General features: G+C 48.4%; 1 long non-coding RNA gene across 1 annotated transcript; it reads left to right on the top strand.

The window, feature by feature from the left end:
• The first annotated feature begins 7,344 nt into the window (after window positions 1-7,344).
• Window positions 7,345-13,492, top strand: LOC141725908 (uncharacterized). The gene is made up of 3 exons (XR_012577468.1): window positions 7,345-7,459; window positions 8,224-12,749; window positions 12,993-13,492. It is a non-coding gene; the product is annotated as an uncharacterized LOC141725908 (long non-coding RNA).
• Window positions 13,493-23,103: the final 9,611 nt, after the last annotated feature.

Below are 23,103 nucleotides of genomic sequence, written 5' to 3'. Positions count from 1 at the left end.
ATGCCTGACCCAGCCACATCTTCCCAAAACAACAGCCTGGCAGTTCACTCCCTCCAAGTGCTTTTGTTGCTTTGCTTTGGTTTTTCCTTCAAGTTCCTCCCCGTTTGCTGTGTCTCCCAGCAAGTCTGATGAACCACAGCAGAAATTATTTCCCTTGGCTTCTTCTTCCCAGCCCTTTTCCATTGCTACAGATGCCAGGAAGATCAGGTTCTTGTTTCCAGAAATGCCTCATTTGCCCATTTTTCACTGGCCTTACCTGTTTGTCACGGGACTTTCTGAAAGGTTTTCTGACTGCTTTTGTCCCAAGTGCTGCACAGCCTCCTCCCCTGGATAATCCTGGCAGTTGTGTTGCCTTGTTCTGCAGGGAATGGTGGAACTGATGAGTTCAGATGCTCAACCAGCTGGGGCCAAGGGTTGTGGTTCCGCATGGATCTGGGCTGTTGCTAAACTGCATTTTTCACCTGCTTGCCATCTAAGGCCTCTCCTTTCTCACAGGTGTCTCCTTCTCCTTTAGACTGTGCAGATTCCAAGGGCTGTGCAGCCTGGCAGGAATGTCTCTCCATCTGATTCTGTCCTCATTGACAAGTGACCTGGAAACAAAACTCCACTCCAGGCTTTTCCATGGGGCAATTGAGCTCTGCACTTTCATCTCCATGCCATTGTTTTCCTCTTCCAGCTTCCTTGTTGATGGAGATCTCTGGCTGGTGATGGAATACATGGATGGAGGAACTTTGCAGGACGTTGTCAGACAGACACGCATGGCTGAAGGAGAGATGGCAGCTGTCAGTCGGGAGGTGAGGGATCCTGCTTGTCACTCCATGGCTGGGACATGATGGTCCTTCCAAACAGGGTGTGAGAACAGGAGTGGCTCCATGCTCAGGGCTTTGTTTCTGTGTTGTTTTTATGAGTTGGGGAAGAAAGAGCCTCTGCAGTGAACGCCCTGCCAGCATCACTGCACTTCTACTCTGTTCTTGTTCTCTCTCCTGCTGTTGTGGTACTCTCTGTCTGGTTTGGATTTGATTTGCTGTTCTCAGCTTTGCCTTGAACCGTTTGCCTGGAGCTTGTGTGCACTGCACTCCTGGCCTGTCACAGCAAAGCTGCTGCTGGCAGAATTCTGAACTGTCCTTCCTTGTGTGATATATTCCGGCCATTGGTTTTTGCCCTCGTGTTTCTTGTTGTTATGTTTGCCCAATTATCCTATCATAAAAAAAAAACAAACAATATTTGAGATAGCAGCAATTTTAATTTAATAGTTTAGAAAATATATATTGACAATATAATATGATTAAAAATAAGGGATCATTTGGTTCAAATAATAGCGCATAAGCAAAAGATAACCAGGGGGTACGGAGTGCAGGGCTCTTGGACCCTTGCCACCTCACGTGCGAGCTTGCCAAGTGAAGATTCCCCCCTTATATGTCATGTGTCCATGTCATCTCCTCCCATTTTCGATTCATCACATTTTTACCTCTGCCCTCATCACCACCTTTACCGTGCACGCTTCACCACTCGGTTTGGTGGTCGCACAAGTCTTTGGGGGTCGTTTTGGATGAAGACCTCTCCTCTTTCTCTTTGTCCTTTAATTCACCTTTGGGTTACACATGTGCACCAAGCCAGTATAATGTAAGCCAAAATTAACATATTACTATGTTTGAGCATCAAAGCAATAAATCTCTTATAGTGGGCATTTTCCTAGGACCCAAGCAGATTTTCCCTTCACTCTGTTAATTTTTAGTAACTGTTAGCTCTTGCTTTTCCTCCTATCCTTGAACATCTGCCAGGAGAGGGGGGTGGAGCCCCTCCTCTCCCTTTCTTCTTTGGCATTACAACTTTTAACTGTTTTACTGTTTCCAAATATTAATTACAGTATCAATATCGATTACTGTTTCAATTTTATCAGCATGAATCATACCTATTTACCACATTGTTCTCTCTCAGTGTCTGCAGGGCCTGGATTTCCTCCATTCCAACCGGGTGATCCACAGGGATCTGAAGAGCTCCAACATCCTCCTGGGCATGGACGGCTCTGTCAGGCTGGGTGGGTGTTCCTGGCCAGGCACGGCGCTCCCGGGCTGCGGGTGTGGGGCTGCTTCCCAGGGAGGGCCAGAGCCCCACAAGGGCTGCTGGGGGCACTGCCCGGCCCCTGCTGCCAGCTGAGAGCGGCTGCCCCTGCAGAGAGCTCAGGAGAGGAGCAGGGTGCCAGCAGTGCCTTTGCTCTGCCTATGGCCCTTCTTTGTGCTTGGTTTCCTCATTGCAGCTGCCTTTGACAGGGTTTGTTTCTGTCCTCAGCTGATTTTGGCCTCTGCGCTCAGCTCAGCCCTGAGCAGGACCAGTGCAGCTCCATGGTGGGCACTGCTCACTGGATGGCCCCAGAAGTTGTGACCAGATCTCCTTATGGCCCCAAGGTGGACATCTGGGCCTTTGGCATTGTGACCATCGAGATGGTGGAAGGAGAACCTCCTTACTTCAGGGAAACGGGGGCCATGGTAAGAGGCAAATTCTGCAGTGGCTGCAGAGCCCTGTGAGCACAGGGGGACCCTGCGCTGGGAGCAGCAGCTGGAGGTTTCTGCACATGGGAAGGGAATGCCCAGAGCACTCCATCTTCAACACAGACAAAGATTCTGCAATCTCTAGCAACAATTTGCTTTGGGATTTATGTTGTTGCAGCTCTTCTGGCTGTGAGGATTACCTGAAAATGTGAAGCAAGTGCATTAGCTCTAATGTTACCTTGCAAGAAAACTGCACACCAGCCCCACATCCCGCCCCCAAACCCAACAAGTTTTCTGCAGGAGTTTCTAAAAGAGGTTTTGCGAGATGATTTGTCCCCTGATTCTTCTCACTGGGAAACTTGTTGAAAACATGAAGATGATTGTTTAACATCCCCATAGTCTAACATATTTCTTTCCTAGTCCAAGCTACTTTCTCTGTGTCACCAAGCCTGAGCTTTCAGCATCACAAAACTCCTGTTTCTTGCCTGGCAGTTTCTGGGATGGGGCATCAGGAATGCATTTACTTGAGTGTCAGTGGCATTGCAGAGATGCACTTGATGTAAGAATCCTCTGAAATAACACAATATTTCTGATGAAGGTTCCTACTAACAGAGTCAGCCAATGGAACTGGCTCTCAAGGCGAGATCATTTGGATGTTGCAGTGGCTGTGGCAGCCCCAGGGTTTGCGGTTTTTGGCTGGCATAGCAAAATGAGCTGTGAGCAGCATCTGTGGCAGGGAGGAAAGTGCCCCTGGAGCTGGGGCTGAGGCCCGGGGTGGATGTGAGCCCGTGTGGGTGTGAAGGGAGCTGGCAGAGCGCTGAGTTTGCTTTCCCTGCAGGCTCGCGCTCTGATCCGGCAGAACGGGACCCCGCAGCTGCAGCAGCCCCGGCGCCTGTCGGCTCTGCTGCGGGACTTCATCGAGTGCAGCCTGGAGACGGACGAGGAGCGGCGCTGGGCCGCCCAGGAGCTGCTGCAGGTGAGGGCCAGGGGCTGCAGGGGAAGCAGCAGCGCCAGGGAGGGCTTTTCTTGTGGGGCCCCCTCCGACAGTCTCCAGTCTGGCTGCGTTCCACATGCAGAGCAAGCAGAATCCTCGCCTGCTGTGGCTTGGCAGGCTCCTTTGGAGCTCACCTGGGCCTGGTGCCCCACAGCGAGCAGGGACATCTTCAAGCAGCTCAGGGGGCCCAGAGCCCTGCCTGGCCTGAGCTTGGATGTTTCCAGGGAGGAGGCACCTCCTACATCTCTGGGCACCTTCTGTCAGTGTTTCCCCACTCTGCTGGTTAAAAAATTCTTTCTTAGATCTTATCTGAGCCTGCTTCCCTCTCCTGAGTTTCAAACCATTTCCCTTTCTCCTGTTGCAACAGAGCCTGTGAGGAACTTGACTTTGGAAAGTAACAGTTCATTTCTTTCCTCTTTATCCTTTGGGCAGCACCCATTTTTATCATCAGCCAAGCCTCTCTCCAGCCTGACACCTCTGATCACTGCAGCGAAGCAACTGAGGGAGCAGCGGAGGCGATGAAGCACTTGAGGGCAGCTTCTTGTTATAGTAGTTAGGTCAACTAGTTAGTTATGGTAGTTAGCACTGCTAGTTGTTTATGGTAGTTAGCACTGTTAGTTGGTTAGGGTAGTTAGGATTGCCTGTTTGTTATGGTTCTTATGACAGCCTGTTTGTTATGGTAGTTTTTTGAATAAAAACTCTCTTAACCCTCAACTGCCTTGCCGTGTCCCTTCCTCCTCCCGCTGTGCCTCAGCTGCCCGGAGCAATGTGAGGGGAGAGCGGGCCCAGCCTGGCCCAGAGCTGAGCCCCAGCAGAGCCCTGGCAGAGCCCAGAGCAGCCTCGGCACCTGCAGAGTCAGCCTGGAAGGAGGCGCTTGGAGCCTTCTCGGCTGCACCCGGCTCTTGGTTACAAACTGGGTGTGCTGGAAAATGCCAGCGGCTCTGCACGAGGGCAGAAGGGGCCCGGGGAAGGCCCAAGTGCTCCATGCAAGGGAAAAACCTGCCCTGGGTTTGTCATAAATAACTAGGTAGTGTTGGCTTTTGCCATTATGTATTGACTTCTGCAAAGTATTCTTAATTACAACAATTTTGATGCAGTACAGTTTGAAATCACTTTTAACTGCTTTTGCTATAGCATTATTTGTCAAGTTTTTGTGGCCAATGCCCTGACCCCTGTGTAGCTCATATCCTCAGAACATCATTTATGGATGATAGTTTGGTTTGCAAACAGTGTGAAAAACATACATTATCGTTTTGGCTTTTGCAAAATATTAAAGTGGATGCCAGATGTTGTGCATTAGAATGTTAACTTTTGCAGAAGTAGCTGTAGTTGTGAAATAATAACTAATGCTTTTATTTTTCTAACTAACTGACAATAATAACTCAGAGATGTTTGTGAAATAGCTAATGTTCATTTAAAGGACCTGTGGCAATGGCTAAAACCATCTGCATGGTCAGATAACATTTAAGGAAGGGATGTGATGAGGACCCCTGCCCCTGACCCTTCCACTGTCAATAACTGTCACCTGTGAAACCACAGAACAGGGGCCCTTGTGAGGGAGTGACACACAACCCTCAAAACAACAATCCACAATTCCTGCACGTACTCTAAAAAGGCGAGTTGGGGGTCAAACCAACCTAAAGAATTCCTGGAACATGTAAACAAGTGTCACCCCACGACAACAAGTTAAAAGAAATGTCTGAATTACTAAAATCATTATGGATATGTATTTTGACCAATGGAGGGGGAAAAGGAGACAAGAAGAGTTGCTGTGGTTAACAGGTGTGCCTGAGGCCATCACCAAGCACCAGTGCTGTTATTCATGTGTCTCTATTTATCCCTTATTAAAATTCTAAAAATTCTAAAGTGTGAGGCTCCTTTCTCACAACACCCAAGGCGCTCACCCCTTGTTGTTCTCCCAAGCCATGATCTGCCAATCAGAAAGTTTGTCTGGATGGAGAAGAAAAAGACTGCAAAGAAAAGGAAAATGCATTTGTGTGGAGGTCCATGGGCCTACCATTAGAGTTTAATCTCCCACTCGCGGAGGACTGGTCCCCAATAAGAGGAATAGATTTCAAGGTTATGGTGAGAAGCTTGCTTCTCCCACAGATCTTTGCAGGCACATGCTCATTTATGTAAAGTTATGTTACCCCATTGGCCCTTTGGCCTAATTATTCTAGTTTACCCCCTATTACCGGTATCAGGTTTGTCCCTAGAATGTTCTCCCTCTCTGTCCCTCCATTGGCCCTAATTTACTGCATTCCTCTGCCCCTGTTTCCCCATTAGCTGACCTGACCCTTAACTCCTCCTCTGCACCATTTTCCCCCATATCCATTGGACCCTGACCCTCAGCTCCACCCTCACTACCCCATATAAAAACCCCCTGTGCCCTCAGCTTGCACCCTGTCTTTGTCCCTGGGCCCTGTTCAGCTCTGTGCCCTTTTCCTGTACCAATAAACCCAGTTTGCTGCAGATCATACCCAGACCCATCCTGCCGACTTTGGCAGCTTTGTAAAGCAGCCGTGAGCTTCGGGCTCCGGAGTGCCGGACGCTCCAAGGGCCTCGGCAGCGCCAGGACGCTCCAGGCTGGGACAGCCAGGCAGGGCAGGAGGAATCACTGCCCCTTTCCCCTCTCTGCTGCTCCATCTCCCAGCCCAGCATCGCTGCAGGACAGCCTCACTGCCAACGCCATCCTGCCAGGGATGGACTGGGGGGATCTCCTTCCCCTTCCCTCTGCCATGGAGGCAAATCCCATCTGCTCCTTGTCTGCCCTCCTTCTTCTCCTCATTCTGTCCTACATCCATCCACCTTCCTTTCTCATCTCCTTCCTCCCTTGTTCCCTCCTCTCCTTCTGACTTTTCCTTTTTCCTTCTCCGTGTCTCTTCCTCTCCTTGTCAGCCCGGGGAGCTGTGAGGAGGAAAAACCCTCCCTGTGCTGGGAAGGGTGTGGGGAATGTGAGAAGAGCTTCAGGTAGAGCTCAGCCTATTCCTGGTGACTCCAAGGACGGCGGTGTCGGATGCAGAGATCCATGGGGATGCAGAGATCCCCCTGCAGCCCCCGGAGCAGCCACGCTGAGCACGGCGATGCCTGAGCGGAGGCTGTGACCCCGCGGCCAGAGGGCCCCGCTGGAGCAGCCTGTCCTGGCAGGAATGACCCCGGGGCACAGTGACCCACGCTGCAGCACTTGGAGGGAGCTGTGCCCCATGGGATGGACTCAGCTCGGAGAAATTCCTGGAGAAGTGTCCGGTGGGAGAGAGCCCAGGGTGCAGCAGGGGAGCGACTCCTGTCCCTGAGCAGAGGGAGAAGCCCCGGGGCATGAACAGAGCCAGGCCCCATTCCCTGTCTGCGGCACGGCCGGGGTAGGAGGTGCAGCTGGAAGGAGGGAGGGGTGGGGGAAAGCTGGATTTAAGGGTCTTCACTTACTTCTCATTATTCTGCTCTGAGTTTTTGGAGTTTTCTGTCAGAAATCTCTCCCCTCCCCCACTCATCCACAGGGGTTTGGGACGGTTTTCCCGTTTTTGGGGGAAATCAAAGCGATGCACTGATGCTCCTAATTAGGGGTAGGAGAAGTGAGGCTCCAGGGCGTCCCGCTGAGCCGGAGCCACCGGAGCCACTGGAGCCGCAGTGCCGGGAAAGCCGTGGCGGGAGCTGCGGAGAAGTTTGTGTTTTCAGCTTAGTCCCCCTCGGAGCCGGGCCCGTTCCAGGGCTGTTCCTCAGCTCCGGCTCTGCCCTCACGCAGCCCGGGGGGGCCCGGAGAACGCGGGGAGGGGCTGTGCCGTGTGCAGAGCCCGCCCCTGGCTGGGATTGGGCGATGGTGCCGTCAATCGTGGTTGTGGCGCGCTGATTGGTGGGAGCGGGGCGGAGCAGGGCCCCGGTGGCGTGCTGAGGGCGGTCGTAGCTGGGCAGCGGCGCCGTTGTCGGCAGCAGCCGGAGCGCGGTGAGGCGGCGGCGGAGCTCGGAGGCGGCCGCAGCGCAGGTGGGAGCCGCGCTTGGTTGTGCGGGGGCTCGGGGCTGGCTGCGGGCCTCGGGGGTGGCAGGGGGCTCGGGCGGGTTCGTTGTGCCGTGTCCGGCCCGTGTTACCGCTGGCGTGAGGGCGCTGCGGGAGCGGCTGCCCGCTGTCTCCTCCGGCAGGAGCCGCTGCCGGAGCAGCGCTGGCTCGGCCCGGTTGCTGTGGCTGGGACAGAGGGTGCTGCCCCGTGCCCGGGGCTGTGCGGGGAAATTCCTATGGCCGGAGGTTTCTGTGCCCAGAGGAGTCCTGTAAAAGTGACTTTATTGCTGAGCAGAGGGAGAGGTCGTGGGGCATTTGCCGTGCGCTCTCTGCCATCGTTGTAGTTCGCAGCCTCCTTTTTGTCCTCATTTTCCCGGCCTCATCTCCCTCTCCGTTTGCCCACTGGCTGTGGTGCTTGGAAGGTTCAGAGCTCCCGATCCACCAACTGCATGTCCTCGTTAATGTGCACCCCCACTTTTGTATAACAGCCGATATTCATGGCTCTGTTCAGTCTTTGTTCTTCCCGAAGTTCAGGAATTCAGCGGGAGTTTGTCTGAGCAGCAGTCCATGTTAATTAGTAACAGGTTTTGAAACTGATGGTTTCTCCCTTCCTTATCTACACGTCCCTGGCCCTATCTCCAGGCAGATTCACTCAGTGAATTGTTTTGGGGTTTTTTTGGGGTTTTTTTTGCCTTACTGTGTCTTTGGTTTTGGGATTATTCTCAGTGCCCTCATTCCCTGTCCTTCTGTAGCCGTTTCTGCATCTGGAGGCCTGGCTGCCACCTGCATCCCCTTGCTCACCTGCTGAATGAGCTGCACTCTCAAGGTGTGGAGCATGGTACAAAGATGAGAGTTGCTGTAGCACATCCGAGGAGAAACAGCATTTGTTTAACCCATGGTCTGTCATGGAGCCACAAAACCGTGTCCCATTGCCATCCTTTCCACGTTTTAGCTGGAACATGACCTGCTTTTTTGTTTCCTTTGTTTTCTATTTCACCGCTTTTCCTTTGTCATCTATTTGCCAACAGCAGTTTGAGTCATTTAATTTTTCATTAACTCCTCCTCCTTCTGCTACCAGATGATCTGATCCCATCCCATGGTGAATTATTGTGTTCCTCATTTCCGTGGATTGGTCAGCAGGAAGTTCAGGAGCTGGAGCTGTCTGGTTGGTTGTTATTCTGTGGACAGCCTTGTTATCTAATGATGTCATTGAAATGAGAAATGGGTTCTGTGGCTCCTGATATGAATTGGATTGGGTTCCCAGGGGCTGGTTCATGGTGTTGTAGGATTTGTTCTGGTGGATGTTGATCTTTCTCCCATTGTTTGCACTGCCTCAGGAGCCAGGGCTGCATCAATTGGCCAATTTTCTGTAATTTAAACATCAAATACTTGGGTTCCCAACTGCTTTCCTGAACTTGTGGTAGCAACAGCCACCATGCTGTAATCCACCCTATATAACATAGACAGTGTCAGCACATGTTGGAGTTGGCAGAGGGATGATTCCCCCCACTTTTTCAAGTGAAGTTTTCTCAACATTCTCCATGTGCTGTTTCCCTTTGCAGCTTCACCCGTTTGTGTTGCAGGGTCAGATATCCTCCCCCTGGGCTCTGCCTCGAGCTGTGCAAATTCCATCAGTGCCAGCAGGCAGAGCTTGGGGTGAGGGGCAGAGGGAATCAGCCCAATTCCTGCCCCTGGCAAGAGACCCAGGTGCATTGTCCACCCTTTGCCCAGCAGTGTTCATTTGCATTTCGAAAGCTCCTCTCAGGCTGACTAGAACCAAAGCTTCTCTTCCAGGGCAGTAACCTGGTGACTCCCCTTTTCCTTTCCCACCTACCTTCCTTTGCCTTTTTTTTTTGATGTCTGTTTTTTCCTATTTTACAATAGTATTCTGTTAACTGTTTATGAGTTAAAGCGTCGCATTTAAACCTCTTCTGGTTTTTCCAAATGCATCCTAAAGGTGAGCATAGAGAAATCCAAACCAAAATTGTGCCATCACTAAGAGACAAGCACACACATACCCGAAAAGCCTCTACTTCTCCTAAGAATAGAAATTGATTCTGACACCCCTGACCCAAAACTTACTGACCAATAGAAGGATCAATAAGAAAAAAACATTCTAATGTTGTAATCTCATCACCAGAATGGTGGGAAGAGCCAAAACTCTCCAACATTTCCAGTGTTAAAAAGTCAAGGCATTACTTGATTCTGGCCAGGATGTGCAACAGAAATCATTTCACTCACACACAGCCCGAGTGTGGAGAGAAAATTGTTGAATGACCCGTGAGTTTTCCTAGAGTTTTCCTAAACTTTATACCATCCAAAACCCACAGAAATCCACTGGTTTAATGTTCATTGCTTCCAGGTTGTGTAAGTTTTAAGTGTTTGGTTTCCTATTAGACCCAGATTTCTTCCCCTCTGATGTAAATTAGGTCCAAACTCGTGGATTTCCTTCTCAGCCTTTTCCAGCCCAGGTGTCTCCAGCTCTGCCGGGGGCAGTGTCTGGGGTAGCTGTTGGTTGCTGTTTGCTGCTGGGCAATGTTGATGTTTTGTTGCTGCTCGTTATCTCTGTGGGTGTCCTTTGGGCTGTTCCCAGTCTGTTGAGAGGTTGAACTCATCTCCATTGAATGGTGTAACATCCCTTAAATAAAACCTTTAAAATTCCTTTCCTCAAGGCAAAGACAAACCAAACCTGAGTAGAGAAAATATATTTAAAAGAACCGAAATCGGTACATTTTGCAGCAATGCAATGGCAGGCAGCCCAGAGTGTTTCGGTGAAAGTGAGCCCCAGAGTGGAATTGTGCCCTGGTGTTCCCCAGCAGCTGTGGCAGTGCAGGCCCAGGCAGCGCTGAAGCTGCAGCAGTGGCAGCAAGGCTTGGCCCCAGTGGCTGGAGATGGCAGAGGAGGGTGGCCAGGATTGCAGAGGATTCCAGCCAAGGATTAAACCTGCTCTGGCCTGAACACCCAGGGGAGCACTGGCAGCTCACACCTGTGGCCCACCAGGCTGGGCCTGGGCCGTTGCATTTCCAGCACCAGAGGGACTGATAAGAGACTGAGTGAGCCAAGCTACAGCCCACGGAGGGGACTTTGTGAGTTTGTTTCTCTTTTAGAGGAGCAAGAGGTTTTATTGTTTAATACTGTTTAGGTTTTATTGTGTAATAAACAGGTTTTTCCACTTTTCTTCAAGGAGGTCTTTTATTTTTCCTGAACCAGTTGGGGGAGGGGCCAATTCAGTCTGCTGTCTAGAGGAACCCCTTTGGGGGTTCTCTCCCAAATTTGTCCTGAACCGGGACAAGGTCTTTTCCAGCTTCAGGGATTCCACGATTTTCATGTCCTATTGCCCAAGGGTGTCTTCCGTAGCCAAATGATGAAAAACTGGGGCAAAGACCAAGATTTTGGAGACAGTGGGATAGAAACTCCTCCAGAAAAGGTTCTTGCCTTCTGCCCAAGCACGTGGATCCTCAGCCAGCATGGACACTGAAATCCTTTTGTTATGGTCTTGATTTTTTTTAATTTCTCTTCATGCGTTTAAAATATCTAATCTTGAGGTAAAAGTAGACATTGAACTAAGACATGGCTGTGGTCATGGTACAACACAGATATGGTGGGACACAGACATGGAGAGTGACATGGGACACATGGACATGGAGGGGGCCATAGCCATTCATGGGGACATGTGTGGACACAGGCATGGATGGAGATGTGGGCAACAATGACAGGGATGGAAACATGGTGGGGAGACAGCCATGGGTGAGGACATGTTGGGACATGGCCAGCGACTTGTGGGGACATGGCCATGGCCAGTGCCATGGGGGAAACTTATAGGGGATGTGGGGGATGCTGGGTTGGAGGGAGTTGAGGGTTCCTGGGAGGGACCTGGAGCTTGCTGAGGCCTTTGGGGAACCCAGGCCAAGTGGCTCTGGCTCTGCTGGGTGACCCAGGGGGAGGTTCTGGGGCAGCTGCTCAAGGACCCCCTGACCTGAAGCCCCTGCCAGGCATTGGGCTCCTGGAAGGGGATGAACGTCCTTGTCCCCAGGAGGGAAATCCCAGCACCCCCAGGGTGTCAGGGGCAGCTGAGAGGCCACAGCAGGGAGGGGAAAGCCAGACAGAGATGTTACACTCTTAAACGACACCCCAAAAGTCCCAAAACTCAGGGATTGCTCCCAGGAAAAAGCATCCAGGAGCTGCATACATTGAGGGGAAGTGGGGATCTGACCCCCCCCAGACTGAGCAGGAGGGGCCTGTATCCCCCAAAACTAAACACAGGGACGTGAGGTGAAGCTGAAGGCATGATGGGAAAGGGGTAGGAGTGCAGGGGAAAAGAAGATTCAGAGCGTGAGAGGGATGGGATCCCAAGACTGAATTGGGAGGGGTTCTTGGGTTGGGGGAACGATGGGAGAGGGGATGGGATAGACAAAGCGTGGTTCAGTGGGGATCCCATTGTGTCCCCACCGCTTGATTCCTGGAGTGATTCCCTGGGGCTCTGGAGGGGAATGGATCTGCACTGGGTGGGTTCCCAAGCCCCCTGCCCATCGCTGGGGGGCTCATGGGAAGTTCCCTGGTTTCCTCCACCCAAATCCTCAGCCATGGGAGAGAGAAGGGTGTGAAAGGAAGACTTGGAGTGGTCAGGGAGGAGGAGCAATAGGAAGAGAAGGGAGAGAGGAGGCGGAGGATGGGAAAAGGAAGAGCAGGAAGAGGAAGAGGAGGAGCCACAGCAGAACCCCACGGTTTTCCCGCTTTCCCACTGAGTCTGCAGCTCCCCTGGTCCTGGCAGCATCAATGCCCCAGATCTCACAGGTGAGCGGGGAGGGGGAGCTCACCCCAAATCCATTGGAAGATCTCTGGGAAGGTTTGTTTACAGAGGGGGGGATGTTTGGATCTTGCAGATGCCCCAAAAGTGAGATGTAGATGCCCCTATGGAGAATTGTGGAGGGTTCCTGTGGCAAACTGTCTGTACTGGCTGGGGTGGTGGTACCAGTTGAGGGGGGACCTTGATTTTGGGGCTCTGATTGGCATCACAGTGAGGAGAGCAGCAAAGGCCAGTCCTGGAGCTGGGGGATCCTGGCAGCCTGGAGGGGTGGGGAAACCTGGAGATGAGCAGGGTCTGGGCCTGCCTGCCTGTGAACAGGGCAGTTACTTCTCGAGCTGGGCTTGGGAAGCAGGACCAAGGGTCTCACATGTTGTTTTTCCCCCAGGCCAGGATTTGTCAATCCCAAACTTTGTCTGGATGGAGATGGAGGAGGCTGCGAGGAAAAGGAAGATGGCCTGGGACATGAGGCAGGTGAGAAGGAAGTCGCTGCCCCTTTCCCCCTCTCCTCTGCTCCATGTCTCAGCCCAACATTTCCCCTGGCTGCAGGACAACCCCACTACCAATGCCGTCCTGCCAGGGATGAACTGGGGGGATCTCCTTCCCCTTCCCTCTGGCACAGAGGCACATCCCATCCTGTCCTTGTCCATAGTTCCTTCCCTTTCTCATTCTGTCCTTCTTTCTTCCTCATTCCTTCCTTTCCTTTTCTTACCCCAGACACTGAGCTGCAGACAGAGACCAGGGAGAGCAAATCCCTGCTGCAGAACCTCATGGAAGAGGCAGTTTTCAGCAGCTCTATGGAATGGGAATCCAATGGAGAGAATAACCCTGGAGATGCCATATAAGGAGGAGTTGCAAACGCAGCCCTGGGACCTGTGAGGAGGAAAGATGCCCCCTGTATCCAGAAGGCAGCTGGAGATCCATTTGGAACTCAGAGGTGGCGGAGACAACTCATGGCTGGCAGAAATCCCACAAGTGCTTGGAATGTGGGAAGGGCTTCAGCCAGAGCTCTGGAGCTCAGATGTGATCTGGCTTCAGGTGATCCACATGGGAAAACGGCCCTACAAATGTGGGGAGTGTGGGAAGGGCTTTGGGTGGAGCTGCAGCCTCATCAGTCACTGCAAGATCCATACTGGGGAGAGGCCCTATGAGTGTCCCGAGTGTAGGAAGTGGTTTCTGAGCAGGTCCAATGTCATTGTAATGAGTCAAGGGGTAAGCTGGAAATGTATCATTGAAAACTCTGGATGAGTCCAGGGGCCAGCTGGGAATATTACTGAGATAGTAGAAGGTTACATATTTTAGTTAAGATTTTAAAATTTGTTAAGAAGCTAAATTCGCTAGCAAAATCACATACCTTAGTGAAAGAGTAACAAATATATTTGAAAAGTAAAGCTAGAAGTGACAGGGATAGATGTAGCAATTGTGAAGGAGCAGAGACCATAGAAATATCTTGCCTTAAGAATAATCAAACAGTTAGGAGAGGCTTGGATTGTGATCAGCAGATCGAAAAGTCCTGCCAACTGGCCATGGGTGAAGAGTTTACCATGAGAAAGAGAGCTTTCTTCTTCCCATACGCCCACTCTCTTATTTCAAAATCCCAATTAAGGGAGTGCAATCGCGCAGCCATTTTAGGTATTCAGCTGATTATAATACAAAGTGGGCAGGTAATGATTATATACTACACCTCCTTAGAAACTGCTTGGATATGTAAAGCCTTTTCTGTATAAATAGAGAGCAGGAGTCTGCAACTCCTTGCACCTGCATTTGGAAATGATTCCTCATGTGTCCAGAACTGCAATAAAATGCCCTTCTTTTCAGCTTTAATTAGTTGAAGAGTTGTCTGTCCGTGCTTCAGTACATCAGCAGATTCACACAGAGGAGAGGCCCTTCCGCTGCCCCGACTGTGGGAAGGGCTTCAGGCACAACTCCACCCTTGTCACCCACAGGCACATCCTCACTATGGAGAGGCCCAATGAGTGTCCTGTGTGTGGGAAGAGATTCTCCAGAAGCTCTCACTTGAGCCAACACAAATGGAGGCACAATGAAGGGAAGCCCTGTGAGTGTCCCCAGTCCCGGTGTCACCCCCTTTTCTCTGCCCACAGAGCTCCTGAGCTGGTGGCAGCCACAGCCCCTTCCGGTGGCCTTGCACCTGGCTGAGACCTCCTGTGATTGGGCAGGGAGGATTGGGGCGTGACTGGGCAGGGAGGGTGTGGGCCAGGTGAGGAACACTGGGTACTGTGGGTCTGCCCAGCAAGTGGTGAGTCATCAGACCTGCTCTCTCTGATTGGCTGACTCCTGTTCATCACATTCTCTGATTGGCTGTGGAGAGGCCTGGGAGATGAGAGCAGGAATGGGAGTGATCCCACCCAGAGCACCGGCATTGGCAAAATAGACCCAGCCTCGGCACAGGGAGTGAATTTATTACCAATCAAATCACAGCAGGACAAAGAGAAGGAAAAGGAATCTCTCCAACCTCTTCCCCCTGCCCAGGGGGGGTTAATGATGATGGAGACACAGGGATATCCGAATTTAGATCAGAAGCCAATTTTATTGAGTATACCAGGGGTTTATAGAGATTTTGACTTGTATGGTAATTATATAAGGCTCTATTTTCGGTAATAATCCCCCACTGGTTACACATTCTTCAGGACATCATGTCACCTGTTAACATTATCTTATCACTAAGTCTCACAATATTTTTCTTGGTCACTTCTTGCCCTGAGAACCTTTATCTGTCTGTCTTTCCCATGGTTTCTGCTTGATCAGTCTTCAGATAACAGGCCCCTTTATCAGTTCCACTGTACTCTCTGTTTTATTCCCCATACCTCCCCCTATCTGTTCATACAAAAATACACTCTTACGTGACTTGCCTATTAATTTTTTCACACACTGTAAAATACAAAGAATAAGCGTAACAATGCATAATACAATGCCTAATACATATAAGGCTATTTTAACAAAATTTCTTATCCATCCACCAAGTTTCCAGTCCCCCAGAAGTTTTCCTAGCCCTGTAAATCCTGATACCACTGGGTAACCTTAACCATTTTCCCAAGGGCATAAGTCTGTTAGAGGTTAAACAGGTGCTGATGTGGTGTTGAGGTTTTGTTCACAAGGGTTCTCTGCCAGTATTGGTGTTCAAGGTGAATCTTCAGGGCATGCACTCAAAGTTTCTCAAAACGGCGTCACATTCTTTGATGGAATTCACTTGGGACCATTCTCTATGGAGACACAAGCAAAACCTCTACCCCAGGTTGTGGATACTGGCAGCCTGGTAAGAGAGAGAAAGCCAGATAAACTTTCCCAGGAATTGTTCTGGGGAGTTTTGAGAAGTCTCAGAGAAAGAATTAAAACAATGTTGCAGCTGGTGTTTTGAACAGTTGTTTTCTCATAAGAGGTTTACTAAAGTGTGTTTCCTTAAGTAGCCAATCATGTGAAGTGTATTGATTAAAGGACCAATCAGGTCCACCTGTGTCAGAGCAGTGTATAAAAAGGAATGGGTTTCTAATAAAATTATTATTAGTCTCCTGAAGAGAGTTAGACTTCATGTGTCACCTGACTCCTGTTCCTGACTCAATGGTGACACCATGTGAACTAAGGATCAGGCCCCAATATCTTACCAGATTCTGGATCCTTCATTAAGGCAGGGTTTTTTTCCCTTTTGTTGCAATTGTGAATTATAATTAAAATGTCGAACAATCGGTGGGTTGGGGTTCATCAAAGAACAATTCAAAAATTTTAAAACATGAAGGGCTTTCTGCAGTCTCTTGTCAGGGGTGCTATCTCTGGCCCTCCCTTTCTGTTGTACCAAGAGACGCTCGAGGGAGCCATGAGCCTGTTCAGTGACAGATTGGCCTGTTGGGGAATGGGCAATACCTGTTTTGTGCATAATTCCCTGTGGAAGTAATATTTTCTGGAAAAATGCCTTGGCCCAGGATTCTTCTCCTGGGAAGCTGAGAAGCCTCAGAGAAAAAGGAAAACGATATTATCTCATTGCTTCTTCTGTGTTTTGCTGCTTTGGAATGTATTTGGAGATTGTTTATCCAACAGGTGATTGTTTCCTTGGTTTCATGTGAATTGTTTTGACTTAATGACCAATCACAGTCAAGCTGTGTCAGAACTCTGGAAGGAGTCATGTGTTTTTCATTAGTATCTTTTAGCCTTCTGTAAGTCTCCTTTCTGTCTTCTTTAGTGTAGTTTAATATAGTGTTAGTATACCATTCTTTAATATAGTAAAGTATAATAAAATAATAAATTAGCCTTCTAAGAACATGGAGTCAGATTCATCATTCCTTCCTTGGTCTGGGAACCCCACAAATACAAGAATTCCCCATAAGGCAAAAAAGATAGCAGCTTGACAGGAAGTATGAGCTGGGCCATCGCCTGTCTTTACTTCAGATGGTATACCAAGCATTGCAAAAGCAGCAACGTGTCTAGAGACATCTTAAGCTGTTTTCCCTGAATGGGCAGATGCAAAAAGAGCACCAGAAAAGGTATCAAAAGAGGAATTAATGTATTTTAAATGCCCAAATGCAGAAAAATGCGTAATGTCTGATGCCAGACTTGAAGGCTCTGAAACCCTCTGGGATTAATACTTCCTACAATAGAGAGAAAAGAATACTTTTGGTAATCAAGACAAACAGCAATAATTCTTGAAGTTTGGGCTTTACTAATTCCAAAGTGCCAAATCAAAGTGACACCATTTTGGTGAAAAAATGGAATGGCTCAATTTAGCCTGTTCTATCTTATTAGGTAGAACAGATTCTCATACAGGATTGTTAAAAGGTCAGCTTGCCTGTTCCCTTCAGCTAAAAATCTGGGAAGTTCTGTATGCAATCAAATATGCTTAACAAAATAAGGAAATGTTCTATTTTCTAAGGAAAAAATGAGGAGCTGCAACCAATAAAAAAGTTGACAATTTTCAACCTCCTTCAAAACTGATGCTTCAGCTCTCATCACAATTCCTACAACTTCAGCTGAATCTGTAACCAGATTAAAGGAACAGAAAACTTTTGAAAAGCTCTGACAACAGCAGCAAGTTCAACAATTTGGGGGGACCCCTGAGCTGTGGATACATCTACTCTCCAGGCACTAGAAGAGGGGTCTCTCCATACTACCACGGATTTCTGAGAGTGACCAGAACCATCTGTAAATACTGCTAAGCCTTGAAGTTGGTTTTCTCTGTCAATTGAAAACAAATATAAAAGCTTAAAAAGTTTTTTAAAAGATGTCAAAACAGCTTATGTTTTGGAGGATGTATTGAGATTTGTCCACTGAATTCAGCAAAGGCTACCCTACAGGTAGGAAAATAGTGGAAAATTCCCCTCCTGCAAGAGAAATGAGTCTCTGTCAGGCCTGAACAACCAGTTGGGCCATCATTTCATGTTGGTTACTAATGGTATTAGTCATTTGGTGAGGTAAATAAATCCATTCAGTGATAAACAAAGAGTCTGGTGCCTTGGAGTCCCATTGAAACATCAAGGCATGGGGCTGTGATGCTGGATGCAAGTTTATTTTTTAAAAAGGCAGATCAGGTACTGTTGGAGAATTTTGTTCAGACATGGCTTATAGAAAGGCCATGATCACATACAGCTGGTTAAAAAGTAAAAGGCAGCTGTAAGCAGCAAGTTCTCAGGCTTTTTCCTTAAAAAGTAAATATCGTGTCCTTGGCTAAGTGATGAGAAAGGCATGGTGAAAAACATGGAGTCCTTGAAAGGGTGCTGAATAACAAGTCAATAACAGGATGAGAAAAACAAGTATTAGCCTCAACAAGAAACCACAGGTATTGACAACAAAGGAGGGGTTGGTGTGTGATCTGTAACCAATGATGAGCTCAGGTTTTGCAATATGTATGAGCTTAATTAACACTACTATAAAAGTGTGTAAGCTGGATCAATAAATCGGAGATCAATGCTCATCAGTCAGGATGTGGTTGTCTCCCTTCACTTTCCTCAAGGTACCCGGCGTGCAGCTTGTTGGCTTACTATGGCATCAGTTGGGCATTGCAGTGCCTGCTGAACTTGAAATGTAAGTTGTCTAGGTGATAAAAGATCTGAATCTCCTTTTAACCATTCAAGCAAAGGACTTTTAGCTTTGTATTTGAAATTCCTAAAAAGGAGTGCACCCAGTTGATTGTTCCCAAAAGTTTTTGTGCATCATGTAAGGTGCAAATATTTGAATTTGCAGAGCTAGGGGAGAAATTGAATAGACTCCAACGCACTACCCCAAATACCTCCACAGAGGATGTTTATGTACCTTTTTGGGAGCTATGCAAAGCCCTGCCTGATTTACAGCTTTGGTGACAAGGGCTAACTTAGGCTTTCTCCGTGACTTCCTGTTGTTCAGCTGCTACAAGAATATCATCCATAGAATGGTAGAAAAGAACACTGGGCATTTGTTGATGAACAGAACTGAGGACCTAGCAATACACCACTGGCAAATAGTACAGCTGTTTTTCATGCCCTGAGGTAAAACTACCCAGTGATATCGCTGTGAGGCCACCTGCATGTTTGTGGTTGGAACTGAAAAGGAAAATTTAGGAGCATCATCAGGATGCAAAGGAGTATCAAAAAACCAATCTTTTAAATTAACAGTCTAGTGCCAATTTCAGGGATCATGGTAGGAGATGGGAGACCAGGCTGTAAGGCCTCCGTGTTCTCCACAGCTACATTTATCGAAAATCATGGAGTAAATTCCATTTGCCAGTTTGTTTTTTGATAACAAACATGGGAGAATTCAAAGGATGGGTAGAAGGGACAATATGCTCTTTCTGGAGGTGTTGTTGGAGCAACACTGTTAATACATGAAGTTTTTGCAATGGTAGGGGCCATTGATCCACCCAAACTGGTTTCTTTGTTTTCCAGGTTAGTTTTAAAGTGTCGCGCTCCAATGGCCCCTATTAAAAATGTGATTGAATTCCAAAGCCCCACTGGGAGAGAACATCCCCCACCACAGTACCGTTGGCATTGGTAATACAAACAGTATGACTGAGGCACAGTGTCCCTCGGGGCCTTTGATCTGTATCAAGTGGTGGCTTTGACAGCTGCAGCTGCTTCCTCCAATGCCTGCAAATGCCTGGAGCACTTGAGACAGAGTAGGGATCCGTCCTGAATTAGGTGAAGTGTCTGACAACGGTGAAAAGTCAAACGGCCAAAGCTGAAGGAAAAACTCGCATGCCGAGACAGCAAGGAGACAGAGAAAGAGAAACAGAAAAGACCACGAGGTCAATTTGCCCCGACCTAGAAATTCCTTTGATAAAGAAGAACTGGTGCTAAGTGTCATGCAAGATGAATATGTATGAACTTATTGTGAAACTGTATGCATATGCATTTGGAAGGGGAATAAAAGGAGGTCTGAAATCTTCAGGGGTACGCATGCCCTTTTGGGGAGGCTTGCGTCCGGAGCGCGTCGTAATAAAAGCATACCGGGCTTTACAACTTTTACAAGTTGTGAGGTTTCTTCTTTTCTCCGCAAAACATTTTGGCGAGCCAAGGCAGGAGTTCTCTGTCCCCGCGGGGGCAGGGGGGATAGACGGACCTCCAAGGCGCGCCCCAGGATTTTTTCCTGGTGGGGCTCCGCTTGTCTCAACTTGCCACCTGCGAGGACAGACAACGACCCGCTGGCCTGCGGAGGAAGATGGTATGTACTATGGGGCCCCAGGGGGGAGGAAGAAGAGAAAGGGAGTAAATCACCCAGAGACATCTGGGTTCATGGGTTCAGCTGATAGAGCAGCTGTATTAGAGACGGGGTTCAGCTGATAGAGCAGCTGTATTAGAGACGGGGTTCATCATTCTGATAGAGCAGACCGCTAGCGGCTTTGGGTTTAAGCCGGGTGAACCCGTGTATGTGTGTATTGGGGATTCATAGTTCTGATAGAGCAGAACTTGTGAGCCCGTGTGCGTTTTGTTTGTGTGTGTGTGTGAGATGTCCGGACACTGTGTTGCTGTATGGTTAATGTGTGTAGTCAGTGCACTGTGTTTGTGATCATGCAGGTGATAAGTGTATGGTGTATAAAAGAGAGTAAATCTACAGTGCCCTACAGAGCGGGGGGGGTCAGTACTCCCCGTGTTTGAAGCAGCCGAGTGAGGCCAGGGGCGCCGGCTGCAGCAGGCTGCGGGGGCAGGGAGAGAAGTGCCCCGCGGAGAAGCGAGTGGAGGAATGTCAGTGATGGTAATTATCGTGTTTGAATGTAGTGATTTGTGTAGATTTGGTACATTTTAACTGTGAGTATGAGCTCAGAGAGTTCCTTTGCCTTGGATGTTTGGACTTGATCTCTAGACTGTGCGCTGTTATTTTGATTGTGTCCAGGAAAATTGATATGAGTAAATGCTGAATTATGGTATGCTGTGTTGTGTCGAGAAAAGTGAGCACTTTGAGAAATATGCCCTTTCCCAGTGATTTTGTGTGGTGATTTTCTTCTGCTGCATTGTGGTAATTTGATTCTCAGATTGTATAGTGGTGTTTGTGGAGATTTTAAGATTTTGTTGCAACAAGAGTAGCATTTTACATAGGAGAACTATAGTACGGTGATTTATGTTTAACTTCGATAAAGTGAGTTAAAGGAATTCCAAGAATTCTCCCCCTCACAGCAATTCAAGCCTTGGCTCTAGTGAATTTGAGATAAGGCGGGGGGGGGGGGGGGTGCGTGTGTCTGTGTCTGTGGGCATATCAGAGTTTCGGCAGTGACTAGCACAGCCTTTTTGCAAAGCAGCAAAACAAGTGTAAGTAGACACAGTGCTTAATTAGATTGTGCAAGAAGAGAACTAGAAAAGACTGATATTTTGTAAAACAGAGTTTATATAGAAGGGATGAATGAGATGAATTAGTTAATGAGACTTATGAGATTTATGAGACTTCGGTTGGTACTGCAGTAAGTCTTTACTGGAAACAATCCGCTGAAAGGATTTAAAGTTCTCTGTTACAAACAGAAGAGCCTGCCTTTGTGAGCAATTTCGGGGAGCCTTTGGTACATCAGGAGGCTGGCACGCTGTGTGAGGTGACAGTGGCTGTGCCCTGGGCACAGGGACAGCTCTGGCTGCCCCGTCTCCCCCGGGAACACGGGAATGGCCTGTGGGCAAAAGCTGGATGGGCAGGTATAATTGCAGTGCGGTGTTTATGAGAAACACTGGTATTGCTGTTTTGCTGTTCCAATAAGTGTCAGGGTACACGCCCCGAGTGTAAATTAGAGGTTTCTGGTGAAGCGGATTCAGAACCTAAGGTCTTAGAGCTTGTGTGTGGGAATTACATCTGATACCTGCCACCTGGAGCTGTGTGTATAGGAGGAAAACTGAGAAACTACTGTGAAGGTCTGTAAAAAGGTTTGAATGGAAGCGGGATAGGGCAAGGAGAAATAAATAATGAGAACTGACCAGAGCAAACAGGTTCCTAAATTAGCCCCTTTTGGGAGGGGCTCATTGGGAGGAGGTTGCCAGTAAGAGCAGCTCAGAAAATAAAAAGATTTATAGTGCTTCATTGCTGTTAGTACTGTTTTATAATAGGAAGATAAATGGGATAGTTTTTGTATGCTGAAATGTCTTTTGTTTTAAGAAATCACCCAGAATGACAAAGAGACTGTGAGATCAGACCGCTCTCTGGTCTTGGCCCCTGAAAAGGAAAACAAGGCAAAGAGAAAGCAAATCAAACATGTTGTTCAGCATGCAGCATAAGATAGCAACGTATGAAATCAGGCAAGGATTATCACGCTGAAATGCGAAGCAAACACAGTTCGCAAAATGAGTACATATGATTTGTTAAAGGCTTCCTCCCAAGGTAAGGGAGGAGGGGAAAAGGTGACCTTCCCAAAAGGGAAGAATTTTTGTCGGCACAAGGGTCATGTGTTCAGTTTTAAATTAAGCTTTAGTACCTGTGGAGAATGTTTATGTTGTAGTGTGGGGAATGAACAACTGGCCAGTCTGAGAAGGCATACTTTTGCAAACCTTCAAAGTAACATGTGTACTATGTGTACCTAAAAGTTTTTGTACAATTCGCTCAATTTGCTAAACATTCTCAAATGAGAAAGGTTACTCTGGAGGCAAATAATATAAAGATGTTAGGCTTAATATTAACAGACACTGAAATTAAGAAAGACATTAGTAAGGAGATATTAGAATAAGTAAATAAGTGTTTTCAAGGGTATGGGCCTCTGCTGCACCAGGGAGAGTGAAAGATGCTCCCCCATGGGATGCCCCCCCATCAAGCTTAATGAAAGAACACAACCAGTGAGAACTGAGTAGTACCCTCAAAAGGAAGGTAAGGAAGGAATCAGTCCAATAACTGATAGTACTGGATTAAGGGCTGTCAATAAGATAACACAGAATTTATACCCTGTGGTAGCAAATCCATAGACCTTACTAACTTGTTTAACACCTGAGCTAACCTGGTTCACTGTTTTAGGCCTAAGAGATGCCTTCTTTTGCCTCCCTATCCACAAAGCCAGCCAGAACATTTTTGCATTCAGACACAAGCTCACACAGGCCATCTGCCTGAAGGCTTCAAAATTCTCCACTCCGATTGGAGAACAGCTTGCAAAGACCCAGAGTCCCGGGAAGCTCCACAAGAGGAAAGGAGGCTGTTGCAGTACGTGGATGATCTTCTAGTAGCCACTCAGACGAGGGAAGCGAGAGAAGCCTGGACGGTAAGCCTTTTGAATTTCCTAGGACTCCAAGGACGCAGAGTCTCAAAGAAAAAGGCACAGGTAGTGAAACAGAAGGTAATCTACCTGGAGTAAGAAGTGAGTGCTGAGCAGCAGACTTTAAGGCAGGGAAGCCCTATGCCAAACCCTGAACCCCAGACAACGAAAGAACTCCAAACCTTCTTAGGCATGGCAGAG

Source organism: Zonotrichia albicollis, chromosome 31, assembly GCF_047830755.1.
Source record: "Zonotrichia albicollis isolate bZonAlb1 chromosome 31, bZonAlb1.hap1, whole genome shotgun sequence".
NCBI lineage: Eukaryota > Metazoa > Chordata > Aves > Passeriformes > Passerellidae > Zonotrichia > Zonotrichia albicollis.
This window is presented reverse-complemented; position numbering and strand designations above follow the sequence as displayed.